General features: G+C 41.4%; 1 protein-coding gene across 2 annotated transcripts in view; it reads right to left on the bottom strand.

Moving 5' to 3' along the window:
* Positions 1-22162, bottom strand: part of LOC121180598 (voltage-dependent calcium channel gamma-2 subunit-like) — a 52529-nt gene that overhangs the window by 16252 nt on the left and 14115 nt on the right. The gene's annotated exons all lie outside the window — the stretch shown is intronic.

The following is a 22162-nucleotide window of genomic DNA, read 5'->3' as shown; positions in this document are numbered from 1 at the left end:
AATATTTATAATATTTTATGTTGTATGTTTGAGTGTGCTTCTCATAATTCTGTTAATGTCCACTCAACACTTCATTGCAGCAAAAATTAAGAGACACAAAAAGGTGAGGGGGGAAGAAAAGAAGGAGAAAGGTGGGAGAGGAGCTAAAGAGGCTCAAATATAAGAAAGTGATTCGGAGAAGCAAAAAGGAGAAGAAGCTTTGTGAAAGACACCAAGAAAGCCTTTGCATGTCTTCATGTCCCAGTCTACGCTCATCACAGACAGTTCCACTGTAGTGGTAAACCTCAGCCAGGGTTGCAAGACCCCTCTTGACATTTCTTAAAAGAAAAACTTTAAGCAAGTTACACTTATATCATAAAGAAAGACCTTAATACCTTTTGTATTATAACGGATGTTTTTTTCAAAATGACAAAATGGTCCACACTTTGTCATCATAACCTGACAGTCCACAGTTGGTAAGGTAGAAATGTAGATGGATGTGTGTGTGTGTGTGTGTGTGTGTGTGTGTGTGTGTGTGTGTGTGTGTGTGTGTGTGTGTGTGTGTGTGAGTTGCTGTGTAGCTTGGTTCAGCTCCAGTGGTAATTGTATGCCCTCCCAAACCCACTGCAATTAAACGGGCCCCTGTTAACTGGCGTTTGAAGGACGAAAGACTAGTTCCTGGGTTTCAAATGGGCATCGGTCACACACACACACACACAATGTCTCACACTGACAGGCACACACACACACACACACACTCACTTGTCATGGCGAGAACACTAAGTTTTCAGATATTTAGCGTTTTCATCATGACCACAGAGAAAAAAAAAAGTTTATACCAAACCCCGGCACATAAAAGTGAAATAAAAAACGATGACAGGACTCCACCACGAGCCTGTTTCATATTTACATATCTTTAATACAACTCAGCAAACAGTCAGGCGAACAAAGTGTTTTTCATCAGGTAGACTTTGATAGATACATTAAAGATATTTCGTCAGGACGTGGGGCCCGGAAACCTTTCAGCATGCTGCAGAATGCTTTCATCGTTTCATTATTTCAGTGTCGACTGTGTGTAGAGCTGCATGTTCGAAATCCTGTTCGGTTCCGGGGGGGGAGGGGGGTGATGGGGGCCTGTGATGAGAAACAGCCTTGTGTGTTTCAGGATGAAATAGCCTTGCATTCACATGGCCTCTTGTCTCAATTACTTACCGTAACTATTTGTTATGCAAATGTGAAGGATACTACAAGGCTGAATGAACCTGAGTCACACCATGTGTTCTCAGGAGGAGTCTAGAAATAAAGTTTTAAGTGCTGATCAGTAGAGAGGCCTCTCAGGCGATGCACTTTGCCCTCCAATGGACATGAAGGAAGTCTCAGCATTTATAAAAGGCTGAGTCATCAGCATCAAAAACATCACATCATTATTTGTTTAGCCGGAGATTTATTACTGAGAGGATAGAGCAGTTGTTCTTTTCCTCTCTCCACTGCGTGCCTGACTTGGCTGTTAACACTTAATACAGTTAATATGATGGCTATGATGCGTCTCAGAGTGTTATTAGACAGACATACAGAATGTTGAGGAGGTGGATGGTACTTTACCACTTTTTAAATTTCGTGTTTGCGCCAATTTTAGCATAAACGAGAAAGGAAAATGATTCATTACTTGATGAATATAACATTTTCTGCTAAACATAAGGCGCCGCCCAACATTCTGTGTACACTTTGTTGGAGGAAGTCTGGGTTTTACAGTCTGTAATCCATGTTATACGCTCACAGGGATGTTTTGGAGTGGAAACAAGAGCACTAGACAACACACCAGCTCGTCGAGTTTGGAATCAACATGCCCGCTCAGACCGTTAATTTTTAAAGCTCCTGTAAGAATCTATACACACGACTTCTGTTATTTTCTCAACCATCTAACATACATGTAGCTTCACTGTTATAAAACATTCAAAATGGTGTCTGCTGTGGTTGCTAGGAGATGTGCAAAGCAGAAGACACAGCAGAGACACTGTTGTACCATGACTCCCTCAACTTTAATAATAACACTTCTTTCTATCTATGTTTGGTTTTGCGTTTTCTTTTTTATTGTTTCTGAGCGCTGGTGTCTCCATATGAATGTCCCACAGTATGTCAAACTCATCCATTCACACACTCAGAGACGCCATCGTCTTCACTCTCGTCCTCCATCACTGCTTTCTCTCTCTCTCTCTCTCTCTCTCTCTCCCTCACTCCCTCCAACACATGCCCACCCACGCTGCAGCACAAGCACATGTAATCTGGAATTGCATTTTCCCTTCCTTCTCTCTCCTATCTCCCTCATACACACACACACACACAGCCGTCCCTCTCGCCGTCTCTCTTCTGTCTGTCTCTCACATACATACATACATTCGTGTGTGTGTACCCCGAGGACCAGATTCCCATTTGAACTGAGCTGGTAGCTCAGCCCTCCGCTCTTTGTCTGGCTTTCTTTAGTCTTTCTTGCAATGCAAATCGAGAACACACTTTATTGGATAAACCTGCGCAGCCTCAACGTATGAGTCTCAATTATTTTACATTCTTTTCCAATTACCTGAGTCCTGTACACACACACACGCTCCTCTGATGTGAGAAATAGTCTTTCTCTTGTCATAATCTGAGCCAATCAGAGGCTCACAGTTGGGTTTTGATTTTAGTGAGCGTGAGTTGTGTTTCCAGTAGGTTTACTTATAATCATCGTAACATTTTTTAAAATCCCCAGTCGGCACTACCAAACTAATGTTATACAATGATTTCACACATTTGCCAAACGGCTGATTGAAGAACTGGCAAATCTCTTCACTCTCGCGTCTTACTGAATTGTCATCATTATGTTTCATCACACTTCATATGTGGCAACTCCCGTATTTTGTGTTAGGGCTGACGGGCACACAAACACACAGTGTTTTTCTTTTTCAAGCTGCATTGCATCTGCTCATACCACATTACAACTCAACCATTCCGGGGGGTTGCTCACTCACTCACACCTGTGATAAGTAAAATGGTTTCCTCTGAAAAAGGCCTATTTATCTAACCTTTGAAGGCTCCGCACGCGCACGCACACACACGCATGCACACACACACACACACACACACACACACACACACACACACACACACACACACACACACACACACACACACACACACACACACACACACACACACACACACACACACACACACACACACACACAGGGGTCAGGAATGAGAAGACGTCTAATCAGGCAAAATAAGTGAAGACACCTGTGTGAGTTTACCTTGGATGAGAAACTAGTTTCAACAGCTTTGCTTTTTTTTAACCTTAATCACCAACTTTCTCTATGTGCTGTAATAAAATATAGATATTGGAACTTGGTCCTTTTCCTTCAAAGATTATGAAATAATGCTGTGATTTTTCAACAAACAATTTGATTTTTAGAAGAACGCAGTACTTTTTGGAACCCAAAGCTTTTTGCTAATGTCGAGCTTCAGGATCATTTCCAGTGTCATGACAATAAGTTTTCTACTATCAGTTTCAGACAAATTCAGTTTTACCAGAACCTGATCACTGCAAAAGCAAATGTACATGCATTAAGCCTCGAGGCAGGCATGTGACTGGCCTTTTTTTTTTAGGTTAAAATCTGGTAATGATCCCTGAGCAAGCCTGAATAGATAATTAAATTAAATTAACTTAATTTAGAACAAATAAATGATCAGACACTAAACAGTCTTTAATTCACAGTAATTTCTTATCTGTTTATTGGCACTCGTTTTCATTGTTGATTTGGGGTTTAGATACAGAACAGATATGAATAAGACAGCGCTACATTTGCACTCAACAGCTTCTCTATATTGTGATTTTGTTGATAAAAGTGCTGTGTCTGCTATTAAAATAAACCATGGCATGTTTTCTCATTAACAGTGATGTAATCCAGACGCTTGCTCACACAGAAACAAACAGAAGTGTCTGTAGCTGTATAAAATCCCGATCTGAAAAACTCCTCCGTCTTTCCCTCCCTCCCTCCGCTGCCTGTTCTCTCTCCACAGTCTTAATAATGAGGTGTCACTCTTCCAAATTGGCCCCGTTAAATTATACATTGTGCTTAAACATGGAACAGATACTATTATTCTGAGACCAACCTGCACCTCAGGGGTCAGGACGGCTCCATCACCCACTTACCCTCACAGCAAGAGGAGCCTCTGTGACTCTCTGCGGATGATTTATGGCGATAAAAAGAGAGCCCGGTGACCCCCCCCCCCCCCCCCCCCCCCTACTGTCACAAGCCAATCAGAGGACTGCTTGTCGACTGATCTCATGGTCGTTAGTGTGATGAAACACTAGCAGACATTGTTTAATGAAGTATTAACATCCTAACCCACTCACTGAGATGCAGCAGAAAGCGTGTGTGTGTGTGTGTGTGTGACAATAAGAGCAGTAACGTAAAGTACAAATGCCCTCCTCTGAACCAGCACTGTGTGTTATGCAAATATTTGGCACTGTGTCTTTATTCTTTATGCTAATTATGACTCAGTCTATCTGTTCGCTAGAATGCCATTAAAGTAATCCCTCAGCTGCAAAGGTGGACGAACATCAGAGACCTAAGAGGAGACGCGCTTCACGGCAAAGGCGGCCACCGGCTCAGCTCAGTCGATTCAAAGCGCGATGCACAGAAAATGTGTGCGTTTCTTTTCTTGATGTATTAATGTTAATTCATCCAGGGGAGGGTTTTCTCTCCTGGCTGACGCTCTTTTACACCCTTCTCCTTTCATGCATTTCTTGGTATTCTGCAGCTTGTGTTGAACAGGAACATCCTGAACTTCAGCTCATTACTTTATTCTAAACAGATACAGTCAAACAACAACTCCACCCGTGGTTCCTGGGCACAGATACCTACATGACCTACTGCTCACCCTCTCATGTTTTGCATCTTTTTCAATGATATTTTACATGTAAAAAAATAATTTCTGTAGCTAGTAGCGTTTGGATTTGGTGGGTGAGGACTAAGGTGGTGCGAAAGGAGCTGTTACAGCCGTTACAGTGAAGCTGCCGAGTCTCCCGGACACTGCACGAGGAGCCGGGCTGGTTGACTGCCACAGAAGAGGAGATAGAGAGTGACAGGTTTATGCTGAGCTGGACCACGGAGGTACAGTGAGCCTGTTACTTTACCAGTCCAACAGTCAGTGCCAATAGTTTCTGTGATGACATGTGTGGATTTATTTTTGTCTTCTTGATACTTGAAGAAATGTGTTGACGTTGTTTTACTATTGAGTGCTTCGCTTTTTTTCTGGAAGTATGTGTGAGGTTTTTGATTTGGCTGCACATTAGAACAAAAGTATGGGAATTAAATAAAATCAATGCGGTATCCATCATTTCCAAAATAAACCGTAACCGTTTACCGTAAACAAGTATTCCCGTGTAAGGATTAAAACTCTGACGCCAAAGATGTGTTGTACTTCAGGAAAAAGCTGAACGGAGCTGAGTGAAAAAGCACTGACTTCATTAAACGACTTCACTGTGAGCTGTATTTCATTTTAATCTTTGAACCCGGACAGCCCAATTCATTTCCGCACAATTTCAGAACACATTCGACAATGGAGAGACCTATTAAAGATAATTGTAATAAATGCAGAATTAGATTCTCAGCCTATTTGCTCTAACCAATTTAGAGTAAGCAATTACTTTTCCTATCAGCAGGCACGCACGTGTGTGCACACACAACACATAAATTAGTTTGATGTGTATTTGACAGAGAAAGAAAACTGCTGGGGTTTTGCGACTGGGAAAAAAAAAAAAAAGCTTCGCCCTGTCTTTTATTTTTCGAGACAGGGAAACGGAGCAGTGTGTTGTCATGTGGCAGAAAACACAAAGCCACAGAAATGGTTGGTTAATTGTGATCTGGCAGGACATGAGCGGTGCGGGTGAGGGGACCACAGAGGCCAGGTGTTCAGGCTCTCGGTCCAAATGAGTTCATCACTGCTCGCATTTCCCGTAGTGTTAAAATGACTGAGCTATTGTGAAGTGCCTCTGACCAGCGGAGGAGCAGGAGGCAGGAGGCAGGAGGCTCTAATGTCTGCATCCAAACCTGTCAGGGTGGCGGTGGGCAGCGTTTTCATACACATTTGGCATATGTGACAAAAATGTGAGTGGACTGTGCTGCAGGAGAGGTTTAAAAGTCTCTGTAGGTTTTGATGACAGTTTTCATTATGACACTGGGCCACGGTGGAAATGCTGGAAACCAGGAAGGAGCCAATTTTTTTTTTTTTCTTTCGGCAAGCAGCAAGCTGAGACTCCAGAAAGCTGCATTGCATCGGGCCAAGAAATAGTCCAACACACAATCCCTGTAAAACCCAGACTTGTCACTTTTACACTTTTACACTACACATCTTTGTATAGATTAAACAAAAGAGCTTTAACATGTTATTTACCGAGCTTTAGAGGTGCCGGTGCTGGATTTTGTTACTTATAGACAGAGCCAGGCTAGCTGTTTCCATTTGTTTCCAGTCTTTACGTTAAGCTAAGCTAGCAAAAAGACATTTGCAGGCTGTAGCTTCAGGTTTGCTACACAGAAATGAGATCGGTATCAATTCTCTCATCTAAGTCTTGTCAAGAAAGTGAATAAACGTATCGTCTAAAATATAAAACCATTCCTTTAAACTAATTTAGTATTTTCATTTCATGTAAGTGGTATGTGAACTCTGGTCTCCTGCATATGCCCCTTCACTTTCCCAACCCCACTCCCACACACCTCACTACGTCATTACATGAACTGAAAATCATCAGACACGAATCACACGCTGCCGAATCCTCCAGGATAAATATACTTCAAATTTTTGATATTCAAAACTCAGAATTTAGATGGAGTGTTGTTTTAATGAAGGCCCCTGTCTGCTTCTCTCAGACCACTCTGGTGAAGTGTGCACGTATCTGAGGAATATAGTTAGAAGCACAGTAATAACACTGTGGGAAATGTAATGATGAGAGCTCTCTTCAAAATTTATCAAAGTGAAATAGAGGATACAAAACAAAAAAAAAAACAAAAAAAAAAATGCTACTTGAAGTGCTCGGTGCCATACAGGTTTCCCACACAGTGAGGTATTGACGTCTGTGTTTCTTTTCAACAGGAACCAGCGAACACAACAAGCAAACCTGCTCGATCTGATGTCTCACTGTTTGCTCTTTTCAGGCTTCGGTCGTGTTTCTGCTGTTTCAGGGAAAAGCTGCTGATTCTAACAGGCTTAACATGTGAGAAGCAACAAGGACACTTAGATCTCAGCCAGCGACATATATAATGTAAAAGCATGTTAGCATCACATGTTACTGAGTCTGTACCCATCATGCATTCTTCATGTGTGTAGCCAGCTTTAGAACAATTTGTCTCTTTTAACAGTATATACAATATCTAATTTTTACCGTAACAGAAAAGTCCTGTTACCCGACACATTCAAGGGATTTTTGAGCTGGAAAAACAGCAACACTTTTTTTTTTTTTTTTGGGACAGTGCTGTGGAGCTGCTCTTTTTCAGCTGTTGAAAGTAGGACTTGTACTGTGTCGCCGGCATGTAGCACTCTCAGGACAAGAGTGTTACAGTTTGGTGAGTGCGTGCTAGCCTTGAACAACGGGTGCAGATTTTGAGAGCACATTAAACCGCCTCACTAATCCCCAAAACAGGTACAGCGACCTAACGCTACCAGATGTAACTGGTAGAGAAAACATTTTCTTCCAAACCTGAACAGTACAATGAATCAGGCAACAACTGTGTGCTGAGAACAGGGTCGCTATTAAGATCTAAGTACCCAGTCACACTGGAGAAAAAAAAGGCAATTTTATCCATCCATGCTGGTAAAACAGGCGACGTGGTGACTACTTGTGCTCTCGCTCACTAACCCCAGTATAAGTTAACACAGCTAATTCAAGGAAGTGTATGTGCAACATCGGCCTCGCCTCATGACTGACTGCAAGCCATGCTGGACCTCTTTTATGGGGCAGTTCACACCTCGGTTATATAAAATTAGATGGTGCGACACAGCTTCTCCATTTTGGGCTCCAGATTTCTCTCGGTTTCCACGAAGGTCAACACTGTCAAAGCAGTTTGCAGGCAGTCGTCCAACAGTGCAAATTCATGTGTCAGAGTTATTTTATTGTTGAAAATGCTGCTTTGACCAAACCTTTACACATTAAATATGTAATTGTAAAAATAAACTATCACTGATTTCAGGGGGGGAAACTTGCACAACCTCATCAACGCTTGAACACGTGCCAGTTAAATGCATAAATCCGCAGAGTTTATTCGGAACAGTACAGGGTCAAACAATTAAACAAACCTCCAAACAACCACACTGTCCCCCTTTTGAGAAATCCCTCAGCTCTCTCCCTGGTCCCTTCACTCCTCTATCCTAGTTTTGTTTGGTAAAACTTTCTGCAATGTTTGCTCCCCCCTCCCGCTCGGATATATTCCTCTGGCACAGAGGGAGCGAAGGAGGGAAACGAAGCTGAAATCGGGAGGCGATGGCGAAAACGAGAGAGCGAAGGGAAGAAGGAAGAGAAGGAAAGAGAAAGGCAGAAGAGATGACATGAGAGACAGAGAGGTGACAGAAATGTGAGAGACTCACAAAGCCGATCGTGTCCCAGCGAAGCTCATTGATAAATGTGGCAACAGATGTTTGGGCCTATATAAAATTACACCAAGCTGCTATATGTGGAACAGCTACCTGCCCTCATTCTGCAGCTCTACATTCCATCCTCCCAAAATCCTCTGTTTCAACAAGCTGGACAGCTGAGCCTCGGTATGACGTGAGCCCAGATCATGATTTATACTGTGGAGCTAATGTGGGAGATTTACAAAAATACAGCATATTCAGAGTTTTTGAGTCTTCAGCTTTAACCTCTAAGTCTTAGGCCTTTTGAGTATTTAAGATAATACAATCTAACATATCTCCAGTTATTCAAAGCTGTCATTTATACACATATTCACGTAGTTCAGAATGACTTAGTTGTCACATGAGAAAACTTCCTATATGTTGGAGAATCCAAACACAAAGAAAAGAAGAGAAAGAGACTGACAGCAGCCTCGGCTGTGAACAGTGCATTGCAGAGGGGGTGGGCCGTAAAAGCAAAATAAATAAATAGATAAATAAATAAATAACATCCCAATTTTTCTTGCCGTTTTGACTCAGTGTCAGTGTTGATTATTTAAGCTTTTATATCTAGTGTGCAGTGTGAGTCATTTAAGATTATTGTGTTTAATTCCAGCACCATGAACAGTCGTACATTACAATAGCAATATAATAGTCATCATCTACAAATAAAAAAAAAATATATATATATGTGTTGAAATGGTGCAGGGATTGCTGGCAGGTCTGGCTTTACTGTGAAGCAGCTACAGACACGTGATGAAGCCTGTGTGCATGTGTGTGTAAACCCAGCGCCAACACTTCAACTGCTGCTTAATAAAAACATATCTCGAGCCACATTCAGATGGGATTAACAGAGCTGCTCATGGACTCGTAGCTGCTGTGCTCCACTGTAATTTAACACTCTGGTTAGGCTCTGTAGTGTTTCACTGGCACGATGTTATCGGTATCATCTCACGCAGTCTCTTCACTGTCCAGTGCTGCTTAAAGGACCTGTTGTTACCGTTGTACTAATCAGATATTCAGACTCAGAGAATTGCACTAACCTTACAAAATATTTTCTGGCATTTAATTAACCCCACTTACAGGATAAACTCAGAGTCCTGAGTCATGCTAACATCTTTGCATAATCATTTTTTTGAGGGCAGAATCATTGTTGATTTTCAAATGTTAAAACGTTGATTTTCCAAATGTCGAAAATGTTAAAATAAACCTCTTCGTATGAGTCTTCTGTTTCTGTAAAAAGTCTGTGTATATTAAATGCAGTGGCCTATTGATCTAACAAATGATTTAAAGAGAGGTCTTACTTTAAGTGCACAGGGGGTGAGTCATAGCTGCTGTAGTGCAATTACAATTTGAATATCATGCATTGATTATGCAGCACACACGAACTCGAACGTGCTATTTGTACAGTTACGATGGGAAAATTGTTCTTTGATTTGCAGATGGAAAAAAAAAAAAAAAGCTGAATGAAAAAATGAAAAGACGTTTGTGGTCATAATGTTGTGCATTACACCACATTAAAATGCATTCACGGTCCAGTGGAGAACACAAGTGTAAATGGGTCAGAATGAGCCATTAGGTCATGAAGGTTGAGATTTGACTGATGCGACCACGAGACCAAGCAAGATAGTGGGTCAATGAGCAATGAGTAGCAAGCTCTCTTTCTCTGTGTCTCTCACTCCCTGCCTTGATGTCGCTTATCCTCTGTCTTTCCTGCCCATCCAGCTTTCTCTCACTCTACGTCCTCAACCCCCCCCACACACCCTCCCATGCCCCCAGTGCGTCTGTGATGGCCATTGCATAACATTACTAAAGAAAACACCACACCAGCGAGCAGCATCATTGGGGGGGAAAGGGGTGGAGGGGTGAGGTTGGGCTGGATGTGGGGGTGGGGGGTAGTTGAGCAGGGAGCACTGACCCAATATCTAATGAAAGAGAAGAGAGATGAAGGGGAAGGGAGGAAAGGGATATAAAGAACGATGGAGACGGAGAGGAGGGAGAGGGGGCAGAGGTGAAGTCAGACGAGAGATGGAAAGAATGGAGCCAGAAAGAGAAGAGATGTGGAAGCTGGGTGTAGGGAGATACGGAGGGGAGGAGAGAGGGAGAGACAGAGGGAAAGAGGGAGAGAGGGAGAGAGGCTGGAGGGGGAGAGGAAGAAAGAGACAGAGAGGGGCAGACAATGAATTCAGGCAAAAAGAGCCAGGACATTTAAACTATAAATAACCAAGATACTAGCAGCAACACTGGTCTTCTCTTTCCCTCTTTCACTCACTCACTCCGTCCTTCCCTGCATCTTTGTAACATCCCCCTTTTCCTCCCCACATTCAAGTATGTTTTCCTCTCTCGTTTATGCCTGCTTTTTTGTTCTGTATGAGAAAGTCAGCATGAATTTTGAAAGCCAGTAATTTATTCCTCTTTCCATCTACCAAGGTACAAAGATGTTTTTTAAAATCTTTTCTTTTTGTTTTTGTTTGTCATTTTAACACCATAAAATTAGTTTTATATGCTAATCATCTTGATTGTTTTTTTTTGCTTCATTATTTTTTTTTGTCCTCATAATTTATGTCATCCTGAAAACTCATAATATTACATGAGAGTTATAGATGAAAATGTGTCCCATTAAGCCTCATTTTATCTTAATAAGCTTAATTTATATCCTGTTACCAATTTGGAGACTAATAATTCTGACTCTAAATAGTTTTTGTGGTTGAGGTTTAATGGCAACTATAAATTAAATGGGAAACAATGTGCTGCCTTGTCTTCAGCCTCAGTTTAAAAAAAAAAAAAAAGCTCAAAATATAAAAAGACAGTGCTCGCTGATGAGTTTTTGAGCTGTTGGAGATGATCTTTTTTCCTCCCTGCTGCTCTGACAGGTAAGTGATGCAGTGAAAAATGAAAAAGTTTGTACTCTATCAGCGTCAGTCTTAACTTTTAACACAAAGCTATTTCAAACAGGGCTCTTTTATCCTCGTCCCTGGGTGCTGCTCTCACCCATGGACAGTTGGGACGGTCCTTTCCTCTTGGCCCTGATAGTCGGTCACTGCAGTTTAATTAGCAATTGTAAAAACATGTTTTGGTGAAAATCCCGAGACAGTGCTCCACAGTGTAATATGAGAAGATTTTATGGTCATATTTTTACTGTTATAGCCATAATATAATAACGTAATACAGACATTTCAACAAGTGAAGTAGAAGAGTGATGAAAAAGTTATATTCTGCTATGGAGGGTTTGATGAAACAGTGGCAGGACCTATATGTTCTGCCATGTCATGGTGCTTGTCTCTGTCATGCTCTGAACTATATTCCTGAATCTTTTCTTCACTCATCTCTCTCTCTGTCTTTTTCTTCCTCTGTGTCCATCCCACCTCATTTCTTTGTCACTTATTCATCCTGCTCTCTTCATCCTGCTGGTTTTGGCCGTAGCTGTATCACACTCTCTGTGTCTCTCTCTTCCTTCAAGCCATCCATCCATCCATCCATCCATCTCTCCATGACCCCTGCTTTATTAAGAGCTTTTTATTTTTTTATTTTTTTAATGAATTTAACGGAGAACAGCAAACCTGTACTGTATTGTTACAGCTTTCCGTCGCCATTGCATGGACGGTATAAGAACCATGTGTGGCCACTAATAAAACTGATTCTGATTTAAATTATGCAGAAACCCTCATCTTCATTTATAAAGGGAGTGTTGACTGAGCCCTTGTGGGCTGTCATGTGTTCATTCAGTTACGCACATTCACACCTCAGAGCTTCAAAGTTCAACCACAGTCCTTCAATCAGCCGCCACGAGGTTAAGTGCTTCCCTCAAACAGCACCTCAGCAGCGGCTGTTGAGGACAGAGTGTGGTGAGGTGAGGTGTGTCTGCGTGTGCCTGCGTGTGTTTTTATTTGAAAAACAACAACATACAGCATATTTGTGTTTGTGTATGTCTGTTTGACAGTGTGCATGCTTTTGCATGTGTCTGCACTTGTGCACAAAATGTGTGTGTGCGCGCACTGACAGTGTATTTATACAAACACTATGCGAGTGCAGCTGTGCATTTACAAAGGCATGTACACAAGCACATCCAGTGCGTATGGCTGTGTACTTGTACATGCAGGCATGTGTGTGTATGTGTGTGCATGCAAATGAATATGAGCCATTAACTGCTATCCACAGGGAAGACATGTTAACAGGTTTGGCTACCACTGAGAGCATTGGTAAGAAACCACCAGGAGCTCTGTGTGTGTGTGTGTGTGTGTGTTCATGCACATGCATGTATACGCCCAACTGTGTGTGTGTGTTTGTGTGTGTGTGTGAGGTCCCATTGAGTCAGTGGAAGGAAAGCAGGGGATATGAGTGTGAGGCGAGGGAGGGCTGGGGGGGGCTATGACTCATCCACTGCATGGGCCTCTGGCTCTCTCGCTCGCTCCCTCTCTCTCTCTCTCTCTCTCTCTCTCTCTCTTTCTCTCTCCCTGCATAGCAACGACTGTGCAAAAGCTCATATAGGTCCATAGCAACCAGTACTGATAGTGTAGTGGCCTATAAACACTCCACTGACAGGTCAGAGGGACCCAGGAAGTCATATATACACCAATACAACTGCAATTTATTTATTTATTTGCATTTTTGTCAAGTAGACACATGCACATATAGCTAATCTCATATCAAGTTGTTTTTGTTTATTTATTTATTTTATTATACAAACCACTGTTGTTTATAAGGAGTGGAAGAAACTGACCCTGGGGTCCAAACAGAATGGATTTGTACTCTAAAGTCAATGAAACCCTGCCCCTCCATAACCAAACAGCAACCTTAACCAAAATAAATGAACCTAATCTTAAAGCTGCACTGATCAATATTTTCTATCCCAACAGCAGCTCCAAGCGCTGCGTGTAACATGGAGCGATTTAATAACTTTCGTCTCGTTGCTTTTGTTTTTTTTTTTCAGCCCACAAAACAGGTTCATTCTCATGCATCGGCTCATATTCCAGCTGCAGCAGGCAGCTGTCCTGAATCCACTGCACGATACCTGTCCAGCACCAGACATCAGACAGACACAGCTAGCTAACAGCTGATAAACACAGAGGCGCTTTTAGTCCCAAATTCCCCTAAGTAGCTCCAGATTGTTTCTTGTGCTTTCGCTTCAGCGTTTAGCTGTTCTGTTTCCAGCCTGCCTGTTGCTTATGAGCAGCTGCCCATCAATCGTTATTATTTCATTTACCGTGTTCGTACTAACAACTCTGTAACAAACCTTGTTCTGTTTTGTTTTTTTTTAGACACTGTGAACTTTGTTTTGACTCAGCCTGCCTGCCTCTGAGTGGTGCTGCTGAGTCCACTTTCTGTCAAACTGAATATCCAACAAAGTTCAAAACCTGAAATAATAACACAAATTCACGGTAAGGTTACGGAAAAGTGTCACCGCTTTTTTTTTTGTGTGTGACTGCGAGAAGATAGTGATGTAAACACATACAAACACATCTACCTGACACAGGCCTCGCAGGATTCAGCAGAAAAAACTCCTCGGCCTCTATCTGCTCTCACCCAATAAGCCTTACAGTCCTACTGTCCAGTGATGGCTAGAAGCTAACTCACTGATAGTGATAGATGGGACAAAAAGCAAAGCTGGTGCGCCATGCTGGTGATGGATGATGTTTCCCAAAAAGCCCATTTTTTTCCCAAATCAGCAAAGGAGTAAACAAGATGAAAGAGTTGGTCGCCATCGGCTGATGCTTCTGCGGTCATAAAACACGAATCAAGCGTCCGGTGTCAGGATTTTTGAACTTACTTGCTGTGTCAACAACATTAGCAATGACTAAGAATCAGTCACAGCGTCGTCAGTCATCACCTCAGTGCTCTCTCAGTTTAAGATCTTCTCTTCCTCTCGCCTCACCTCTCCTCCCTCCATCTCATTGCAGATGTTGCTCTCATTACAGATGTTGTTTGGAAAGCTTCCGCCTGTACACATCCACGGCTACCGCTCCTCTCCCCCCCTCCTTCGCAGATGTTGTTTGGCACATGTCTACCCATCCCCATCCTCTGCTTTTTCTCCTCTCCGCTACCTCCTTCCTTCCCCACCCTTCTCTCTTCGTTACACCTTCTCTTCTGTTTGTCTCTCCATCTGCTTTTTCTCCCAAGTTCCCTTCCTCTCTCCGCCCCTTGTTCCTTCCTTCTTTTCCTCCATTTCCCACAACACACACCCAAATGTTCAAGCTCTCTATTTTCCCCCCTCTTCCCTCCTGCGTTTTTTCTTTCCTTCCTTCCATACGTTTTCTCCTTCCTCACCCCAGTTCTTCCGTCTCACCCCCACATCTCTCCCAGATGTTTTCTGGACAGAGATGATCTCTCCTGCAGTGATAATGAAACTGAAAAGTGCCCTGAGGCATAAATAGTACTTGTTGTTTTGGGTTGGGGGGGGTCGTGTCACAGTCATATGCTTGCAGCCTGGATAAAAAGAGTAACACATACTGTCACGCAAGCTGGGGCAGTGTGTGTCTGTGTGTGCGTGGAGCTGTGCCGGGTCTGAAAAAGAGTGTGCAAGTGTGTGGGTGTATATGTTTATACCCTCGCTTCAACTTAATTCTGGTGTTTGAAGATAATTTTCCTGGGGGTTTCAAGGCTGCTGGTTTGAGTTTTGGTCCAACAACAAAATCTTGTTGCTTGGACTTACTTACTTGGAACCAAATGTTGACAACGTTCATAAGCAATTATGGAATAAAATGAGAAGAAAAAGGAGGAGAAAACAATGATGATGATGATGATGATGTACCTTCTCTATACTGGCTCCACGAAAGCTTTATCAAAACATTTGCTCCATTGAGAAGATACTAAGGTTTAAAATTTGTATCTGGGATATTTGTTTTCCTGATTTTGTTTTCCTGATTTCTAGCTTCTTTTCTCTGTGACATTTGATTTATTTAAATCTCATCATTCTAAAATTAACAACTTTTTTTTTTTTTACCCGACTGGTCAGAATAAATAAGTGAGACATCACGTTGGGCTTCTGTAGCGTGTGACAGACGTTTGTCATTATTTTTGACATTTTATAGACTGAAAGATTGATTGAGTAATCAATAGATTAATCAGCCTTGAAATGGGTGGTAGGAGTCAGCAAAAACACAGATGAACATAAAGAAAACGCACAGAGACTGAAGATGATCCAGCTCGGATAAGAACTCTCCACAGAGGGCTCTAGAGTGGAGTGGATAGCGAGTGGATAATATATGAGTATGAAGAAGAGCGCTGCTGAAAAGAAACCTCTCCAGACATGGAAGTTTTTTAACGGGTGACGGCTAAAGAAAAATGGCTCCAATGACTTTCAACAGTAACTGTACTATATTCATTTTATTATATCTAATGTGTTTAATTCACGTTTAAGTCGTGGTTTTACTGAAGGTTGTGTGCTGGACTATTTCAAGGCCCGAAGTAGTGACCCCCTTCTTTCCAGTATTTATGCTAAGCTATGCTAACCAGCTGCTGGATGAAGCCTTACCTTTAACAGAGAGGTATGGCAGTGGCATCAGTTCCTTATCTGACTCTCAAAGAAGAAGCAGCAGCAGAAGAAAGTGAATAAACGTAAATCACAGAATGTCTAATGTTACCTTCAGCGCCCCGACTCTGGAAAAGCCAAATGAGGGGAAAATGTAATGTAAAATGTAAATTTACAGTGTGTTATTTGTCACTGTTGTCTTATAATTGTATGGCTTCTAAGAGCATTCACTTACTGTTAGCAAAATTAACATTTGCAAATGAAAAAAAACAACAACCTGTTACTTTCTAAGTCTTTTTTTTTTTTTTTTTGGTATTTTAGAGCAGATATTTTCAGAGTCGGCTTTTGAATCTGCGACTGGTGGATTTCCAGACCAGGCGAGAGATATTTCCTCCCTGAAATGATATAAAGAGCGTCTAACGGGGGTGCCACAACAATCGCCATGACAACAATGATTACTCATCCCCAAACAAGTGAAACAACAATGAATAACATCTAATCAGGCTCAAAGCGGTGAAGGTGTGATTATGCACACTGCTGCTGCTTTGCTATCTTTATGGAAACCATCTCCCTCTCGGTTTCTCCCTCTCCCTCTCTCTCTCTCTCTCTTTCTCAAAGTGCTCTGGGCAGAATGATTAATTTGCGACTATTGATTCCTTGAGAATGTGGGAGGGATTGAAAGAGAGAGAGAGAGAGGAGGGAGCAGGGAGCAGGGGAGGAGGGAGCATCCAGTATTCTGAGTAGCGCCTCGATGCAGCTCTCTCGCCTCCGGTCCCTCATTTAAGAAAAAGCCAATGGGTGCAGAGCTTGGATCCGCCAAATCACCTCTATCTATCCCTCACTTCTTCTTCTTCCTCCACCTCCTCTGCTCATCCCTCCCTTTTTTGTCTTCCTTCTCCTTCTCTCCTGTCTCTGCCTCCTCCCGTCCTCTGCCGTCTAAATTATCTGTGAATATTCAACAAATGCCCGAGTGTTTCACAACGAGCAGGAAGGAACTGAGGACAGAGAGAGAGAGAGAGAGAGAGAGAGAGAGAGGGAGTGCAGGAGGGTGATGTGCTTAGAAAACAAAAACAAAAATATTTGCCCCTCCTAAAGATCATAAACTATTTAGTTCCATAAATATCTTGACACCAAGAGGCCAGCCTTTAGCTGTGTTTCACAACAACTTCAAAACACTTTCTAATTCAACAGCAGTGGAAAATTTGCAGAATAATTCTCATTTAATATCACAAGGAGCATATTAAAACACCAGCTTCTTCCGCAGCGAAGGCACAGAGCTGAGTTTATTTTAAAACGGAGATACGAACATTTTTTATGCTGCACCGATTAATGAAAAAGCAGGAGACAAAAACTAGAAAAAGAACAAATGCGTTTTGTCAAGAAATTTCCTCTGACTAGTTTGGTCTTCTTCTTCTTCTTTGTCTTCCATTTTTGGCATCATCATCATCATCAGGCAGCTTTACCACATCCTCAACACCAAAATGAAAACTTTATCGTTAAAAAGTTCTATACTGTATGTACTGTATGTACATACTGTATGCCTCATTCAGCAAGACAACTGTTGTTCAGTTCTCAGTATCTTCCAAAACTATTAAAAACGACCATTACAAAAATTATTCAAGATGACTGTTTTCTTATTTGCCATATATGATCTGTTTCCTAGAATTTCTGCAACAGCAAATACCTTTTGTAGGAAAAGTAGCTGCAATGACACAACATTTTACCTCTAAAACAATCTAAAAAAAATGAAAACATTATGTACTTTTTTGGTTTTTATGGCTCACGTGTGAAGAAAAATGTAAATTTGATGGATAAACATGCACATGTACTAGTATCCTGACATTACAGCATCATGCCATCAATTCTAAACATGAACAAACGTAACTGGCTGTAGTGATCTCAGAAAAAAAAAAGGACATTTTCAAACATGTGTAGGTTCGATTTAAAAGGAGCTGATCTTTCAAAGAAATCAACAAATTCGTTTAACTGAACTTTAAATGAATTGACTGTCTTAGACCTTTGTCTCTTAAATTAGAAGAACTTTTCTTTATAATTAGGAGCAATTTATACCGTTGTTTTTTTTTTTTTTAAAGAGAAGACCTAGAAAGAATTTTATTTCCTAGTGCAAAGGTCTAAACTGCTCTTTAAAAGTCCTCTCCGTGCTGCCAGGAATAAAATTAAGGTGCAGGAATAACAGAATTCTTTGTTTATTTATTTACTGTGCTACCTAGTCACATTTAAATATCCTGAGTCTAAAAATAGTGCAATCAGCCTGGAGTTTTTCACTGTCGAATGAAGCTTGATTTTCTTAAAACACCCAAATTCACAGACAAAATCAAAGAGGACATTTCCACAGTGCCCTCCATGGTAGCTACAGCAGTGCACTTTGCATGTGTAAATCTTGTATTTCTTCTGAATCCATGTGTCTTTTGCTGTCCCTCTGAAGGCGTCTGTTGTCTCCATGTGGATTATCGTGCTGTTATATTACTTTCAAATTACTCAGTAGCTCTGGAAATGCTCGCACATCTGTTCTGGGCGTCTAGTTTGAAACTCTGACATCGCACATTCAGTTGCCTTTACAAAGCGAAAGCAGCAAACAATCCAGAGCTTCAAAACACACACTGAAATATGTGATGTTGTGTCCACTGTACAGTTAGCAGATGGCCGACACAATATGTTTTAACTGCCACTTAATTTACGATGTGGTTTGAAAATAATTCTCATATAAACACACGCACACACACACATTAGCTGCAAACCTGCACTGAATAAACCAGTTAAGTTGTCTTTGTGTGTGTCACCTGTCTGTCAGCACGTCTGAGCAGAGTTACAAAACAACAAACAAGCAGACTAGCTGGAGGCCATTTTGTGTCCACATGCTGCTGTCACTGCACTGACCTGAACTCCGAGAGGCTTCGGGAAACTGCTGAATCGTTTCACTTTATTCTGACTCAACTCATGTGCCACACGGCACCTGCTGCGGGGAAGAAGCTGCCCCGTTCCCTCAGAACCGCACAATCACGTTCTTAAGCATGTCATCAGCTTTGCATGAGTAAAGTGCATCTCGCCAGCACATCGAAATCACACTGTGACGACCGGTTGTCCATCCAAGTGAATTACAGTTTGTATCAAGTTAGAAAAATTCAGAGGAAAAATCAATGTTAATGAGATTTTCTCTGTCTAAGGCACAGCTTGTGTGAAATTGTGCAAAAATTGGAAATTTATTTGTATAAAAATAAAATGAATGTAGGTTTGGCATTATTTTCCTCCTTCCTCTGATGTTCAGGAATCTGATTTATTGTTGTCAGCCAGTCTGAAGACGATGACTGACTTCACATTCAATTGTATGTGACATTTCCAGAACTGGACGAAAATATATTATTTTTAGTGCGCTCGAAATAAAAACTGTCAGTCAGTCAGTCCTTGCCCAAAATGTGTAACAGGTGAAAGGTGAAATCAGCCTGCAGCATCAGATCAACATTACCTACCAACCTAATAAAGGTCCATTTAACTTCACAGTACAGCAGGATATTATGTGAGGATAAAATAGATAAAACTGTAAATGAGGAAAACCAGTTCATCTTGGTTTCATCCTCTGATACGTGACTGTTAAAAACAGGTTAATGAAAATAAAACAATATTAAATAATATTAACAAACAGGGTAAAAATGGATGAGAATACAAGCTGAGTTTCTGCAACACACTCCATCTCATTCAGACATTCACACGCCACCACACAACACCACCTGCCCAATACAAGCACAGTCTTTTACTGGGTCATTTAGCAGCTGCAATTGATCAATGAGTAGTTAAAAGTCTCAGTAACTGATTCACTCAACAGCCACTTACTGTATGTCTCTCTGTGTCTCTCTGTGACTCTCCGGTTCAATCCTGCAGGGGTGATGAGTGCTGCAGGACTGAACTACAAGTGAGTTTAAACTAATTATTTTTAATGCCTCCACAATTTTAATTCTCTCTACTATACAGCTTATATCACCCAAATTAACCGGAGTTGTTTTCTGAATAAATGGACTTTCAACATCTATGTGTAGCTTAAACTATTAGAAGCTACACCTGAGACCAATGTACGAGTCCAAAAGGTCACAGTAACTGTTTTGTGAAAGAACTGCCCGAAAGCCAATTAATGCAAAGTTCAAAATCCGAGGAAAAGGCCGATTTCAATGAGCCAGTGTGTAAGAACTGGATAAACTGGTCAAACTCCAAACAAACAGGGGGCGGCATACTTCCAGGAAGTTGGGGTGAAGAAGAAAAAAAGAAATTCACTCTTTCTTCACATCCTGTTGCTAATCTTAGTAAATTTTTGAATGTTTTTTAAACTACTTACATATTGCCCCTTCACGCTCTATTCAGGCTCAATTTCCTAATGTACAATTTTTTTTGCTTCATCACTGCAGCCTTGAAATCAGAAAGGCTGGAGGAAATGAAGGATTAATTCAGGGAAACACTCACCTGCTAATTATAGTAATTGCTACCCACTTGCCCTCTCCACTCTTAAGGCGTTAATACTCTGATGGTTTCACCCTGCTGAGAGGCGAGGCGGGCGAGTGCAGGCAGAGTCACAACTGGACAGCAAAGAACACGCAAGGAAGTGAATAAGCAACGGCAAACATCACATCTTAGCCACAAGAACGGGGCTGTTAACAAACTTTCTGGTGATGCCATGATGGCACTGACAGCCTGATAGCAAAAGGTCAAATTGGCCGCCTTGCATCATAAGCCTGCTTCTACACAATTTATGGTGCTGTCACTTCAAAACAATGCTTATTCCCGAAGGACCAACATGTAAGAAAAAACATTTTTCATAGCAAAAATAGCATCAAATAAGCCTCCGCTGTGTTGTCACCCTCTTCTTTTTGTACCTACAGTGTGTCTGGAGTAAGTGTCAGTTGGAATCTGCTCAGGAAGAAACATATATTGAAATGACAGAAGTCATTTTACACAGGCTGATGGGAAAGCTTTGTTATGGATACATATTTGTGTGGATCGATACACTTCCTGTCCCACAGGCTCCAGACTTTTTTTTGGTGTATGACTCTTTAAAATGAAGCAATGTTGTCTTGTGACCCTTTGTCCCAAGTAGAGAAATAGATTTTTTCTCTGCTGCGATGCTTCATTTAAAGTGCAAAGACATCACTGGAAAAATTCAAAACTGAAAAACTAAATAAATCTCATTTTGTTTAAGAGAATCTTTGGTTTTTGACCCCTCAGATTTTTCATGCAGCCCACGATGACCCCGATCCTTATCCTAAAATTAACAAAGCCACAATTCTAATACCAAAGCCTCTTGAAACTTGGTTTTAAATATTTAATATTTCTCTACAACATTAAAGAGAGTATTGCACCGATTTAGAATTGCACTGGTTTAATACTGTCTGACTCACAGGAGACGGTTTTAAAAAGGGATCTAATTTGATGCATTAGAAACAGAGATATTGTCTTTTTTTATTCCACACATTCTCCTTCCTTGTTAAAACCTGGCGCCTGCTTTAACCACAGTGCAACTCAACTGGCAATAGTTCAGTCAGCGAGTCGGGTGTGTTATGCTAGTAGCTGCTGTTGTAGCCTTGAGCCACTCGCCTCAAGCAGAGATCAGGAGTGAGAAACAGATATCCGGTAGGGTTTCTTCTTTCTAACCACACACCCCCAGATTTTTTTTATATTTTCAAAGTTGTAGTCTCAAGCCCCAACTGACTCTGACTCAAATGACGTCCCCTGAGGTGGTTTATCAAATTTAATGCAGCTCCCAATGAAGCCACAAGGGGATTTACTTTCCCTTTAAATGTTCACGATGAAATATTCAATTTTAAAATTATAGTCCAAAAACCTGGTTGTTCTTTTTAACAAAAACACAAGCATACACACATACAAGTACACAGTTTTGAAGAGCATATATCAAAGGAGTCTTAACCTTCAAACAGCTCTGTGAAGAAGTGAGGACCTGCCAAACGTCTTCATCCTAAAGGTGTGACACAGGTGTGTGTCTCCACAAATATACAAGAGCACACACACACACAAATGTATTTGATGCATCTATGCACAGAATCACTGAACACA

This window comes from Toxotes jaculatrix, chromosome 4, assembly GCF_017976425.1.
Source record: "Toxotes jaculatrix isolate fToxJac2 chromosome 4, fToxJac2.pri, whole genome shotgun sequence".
Taxonomy (NCBI): domain Eukaryota; kingdom Metazoa; phylum Chordata; class Actinopteri; family Toxotidae; genus Toxotes; species Toxotes jaculatrix.
This window is presented reverse-complemented; position numbering and strand designations above follow the sequence as displayed.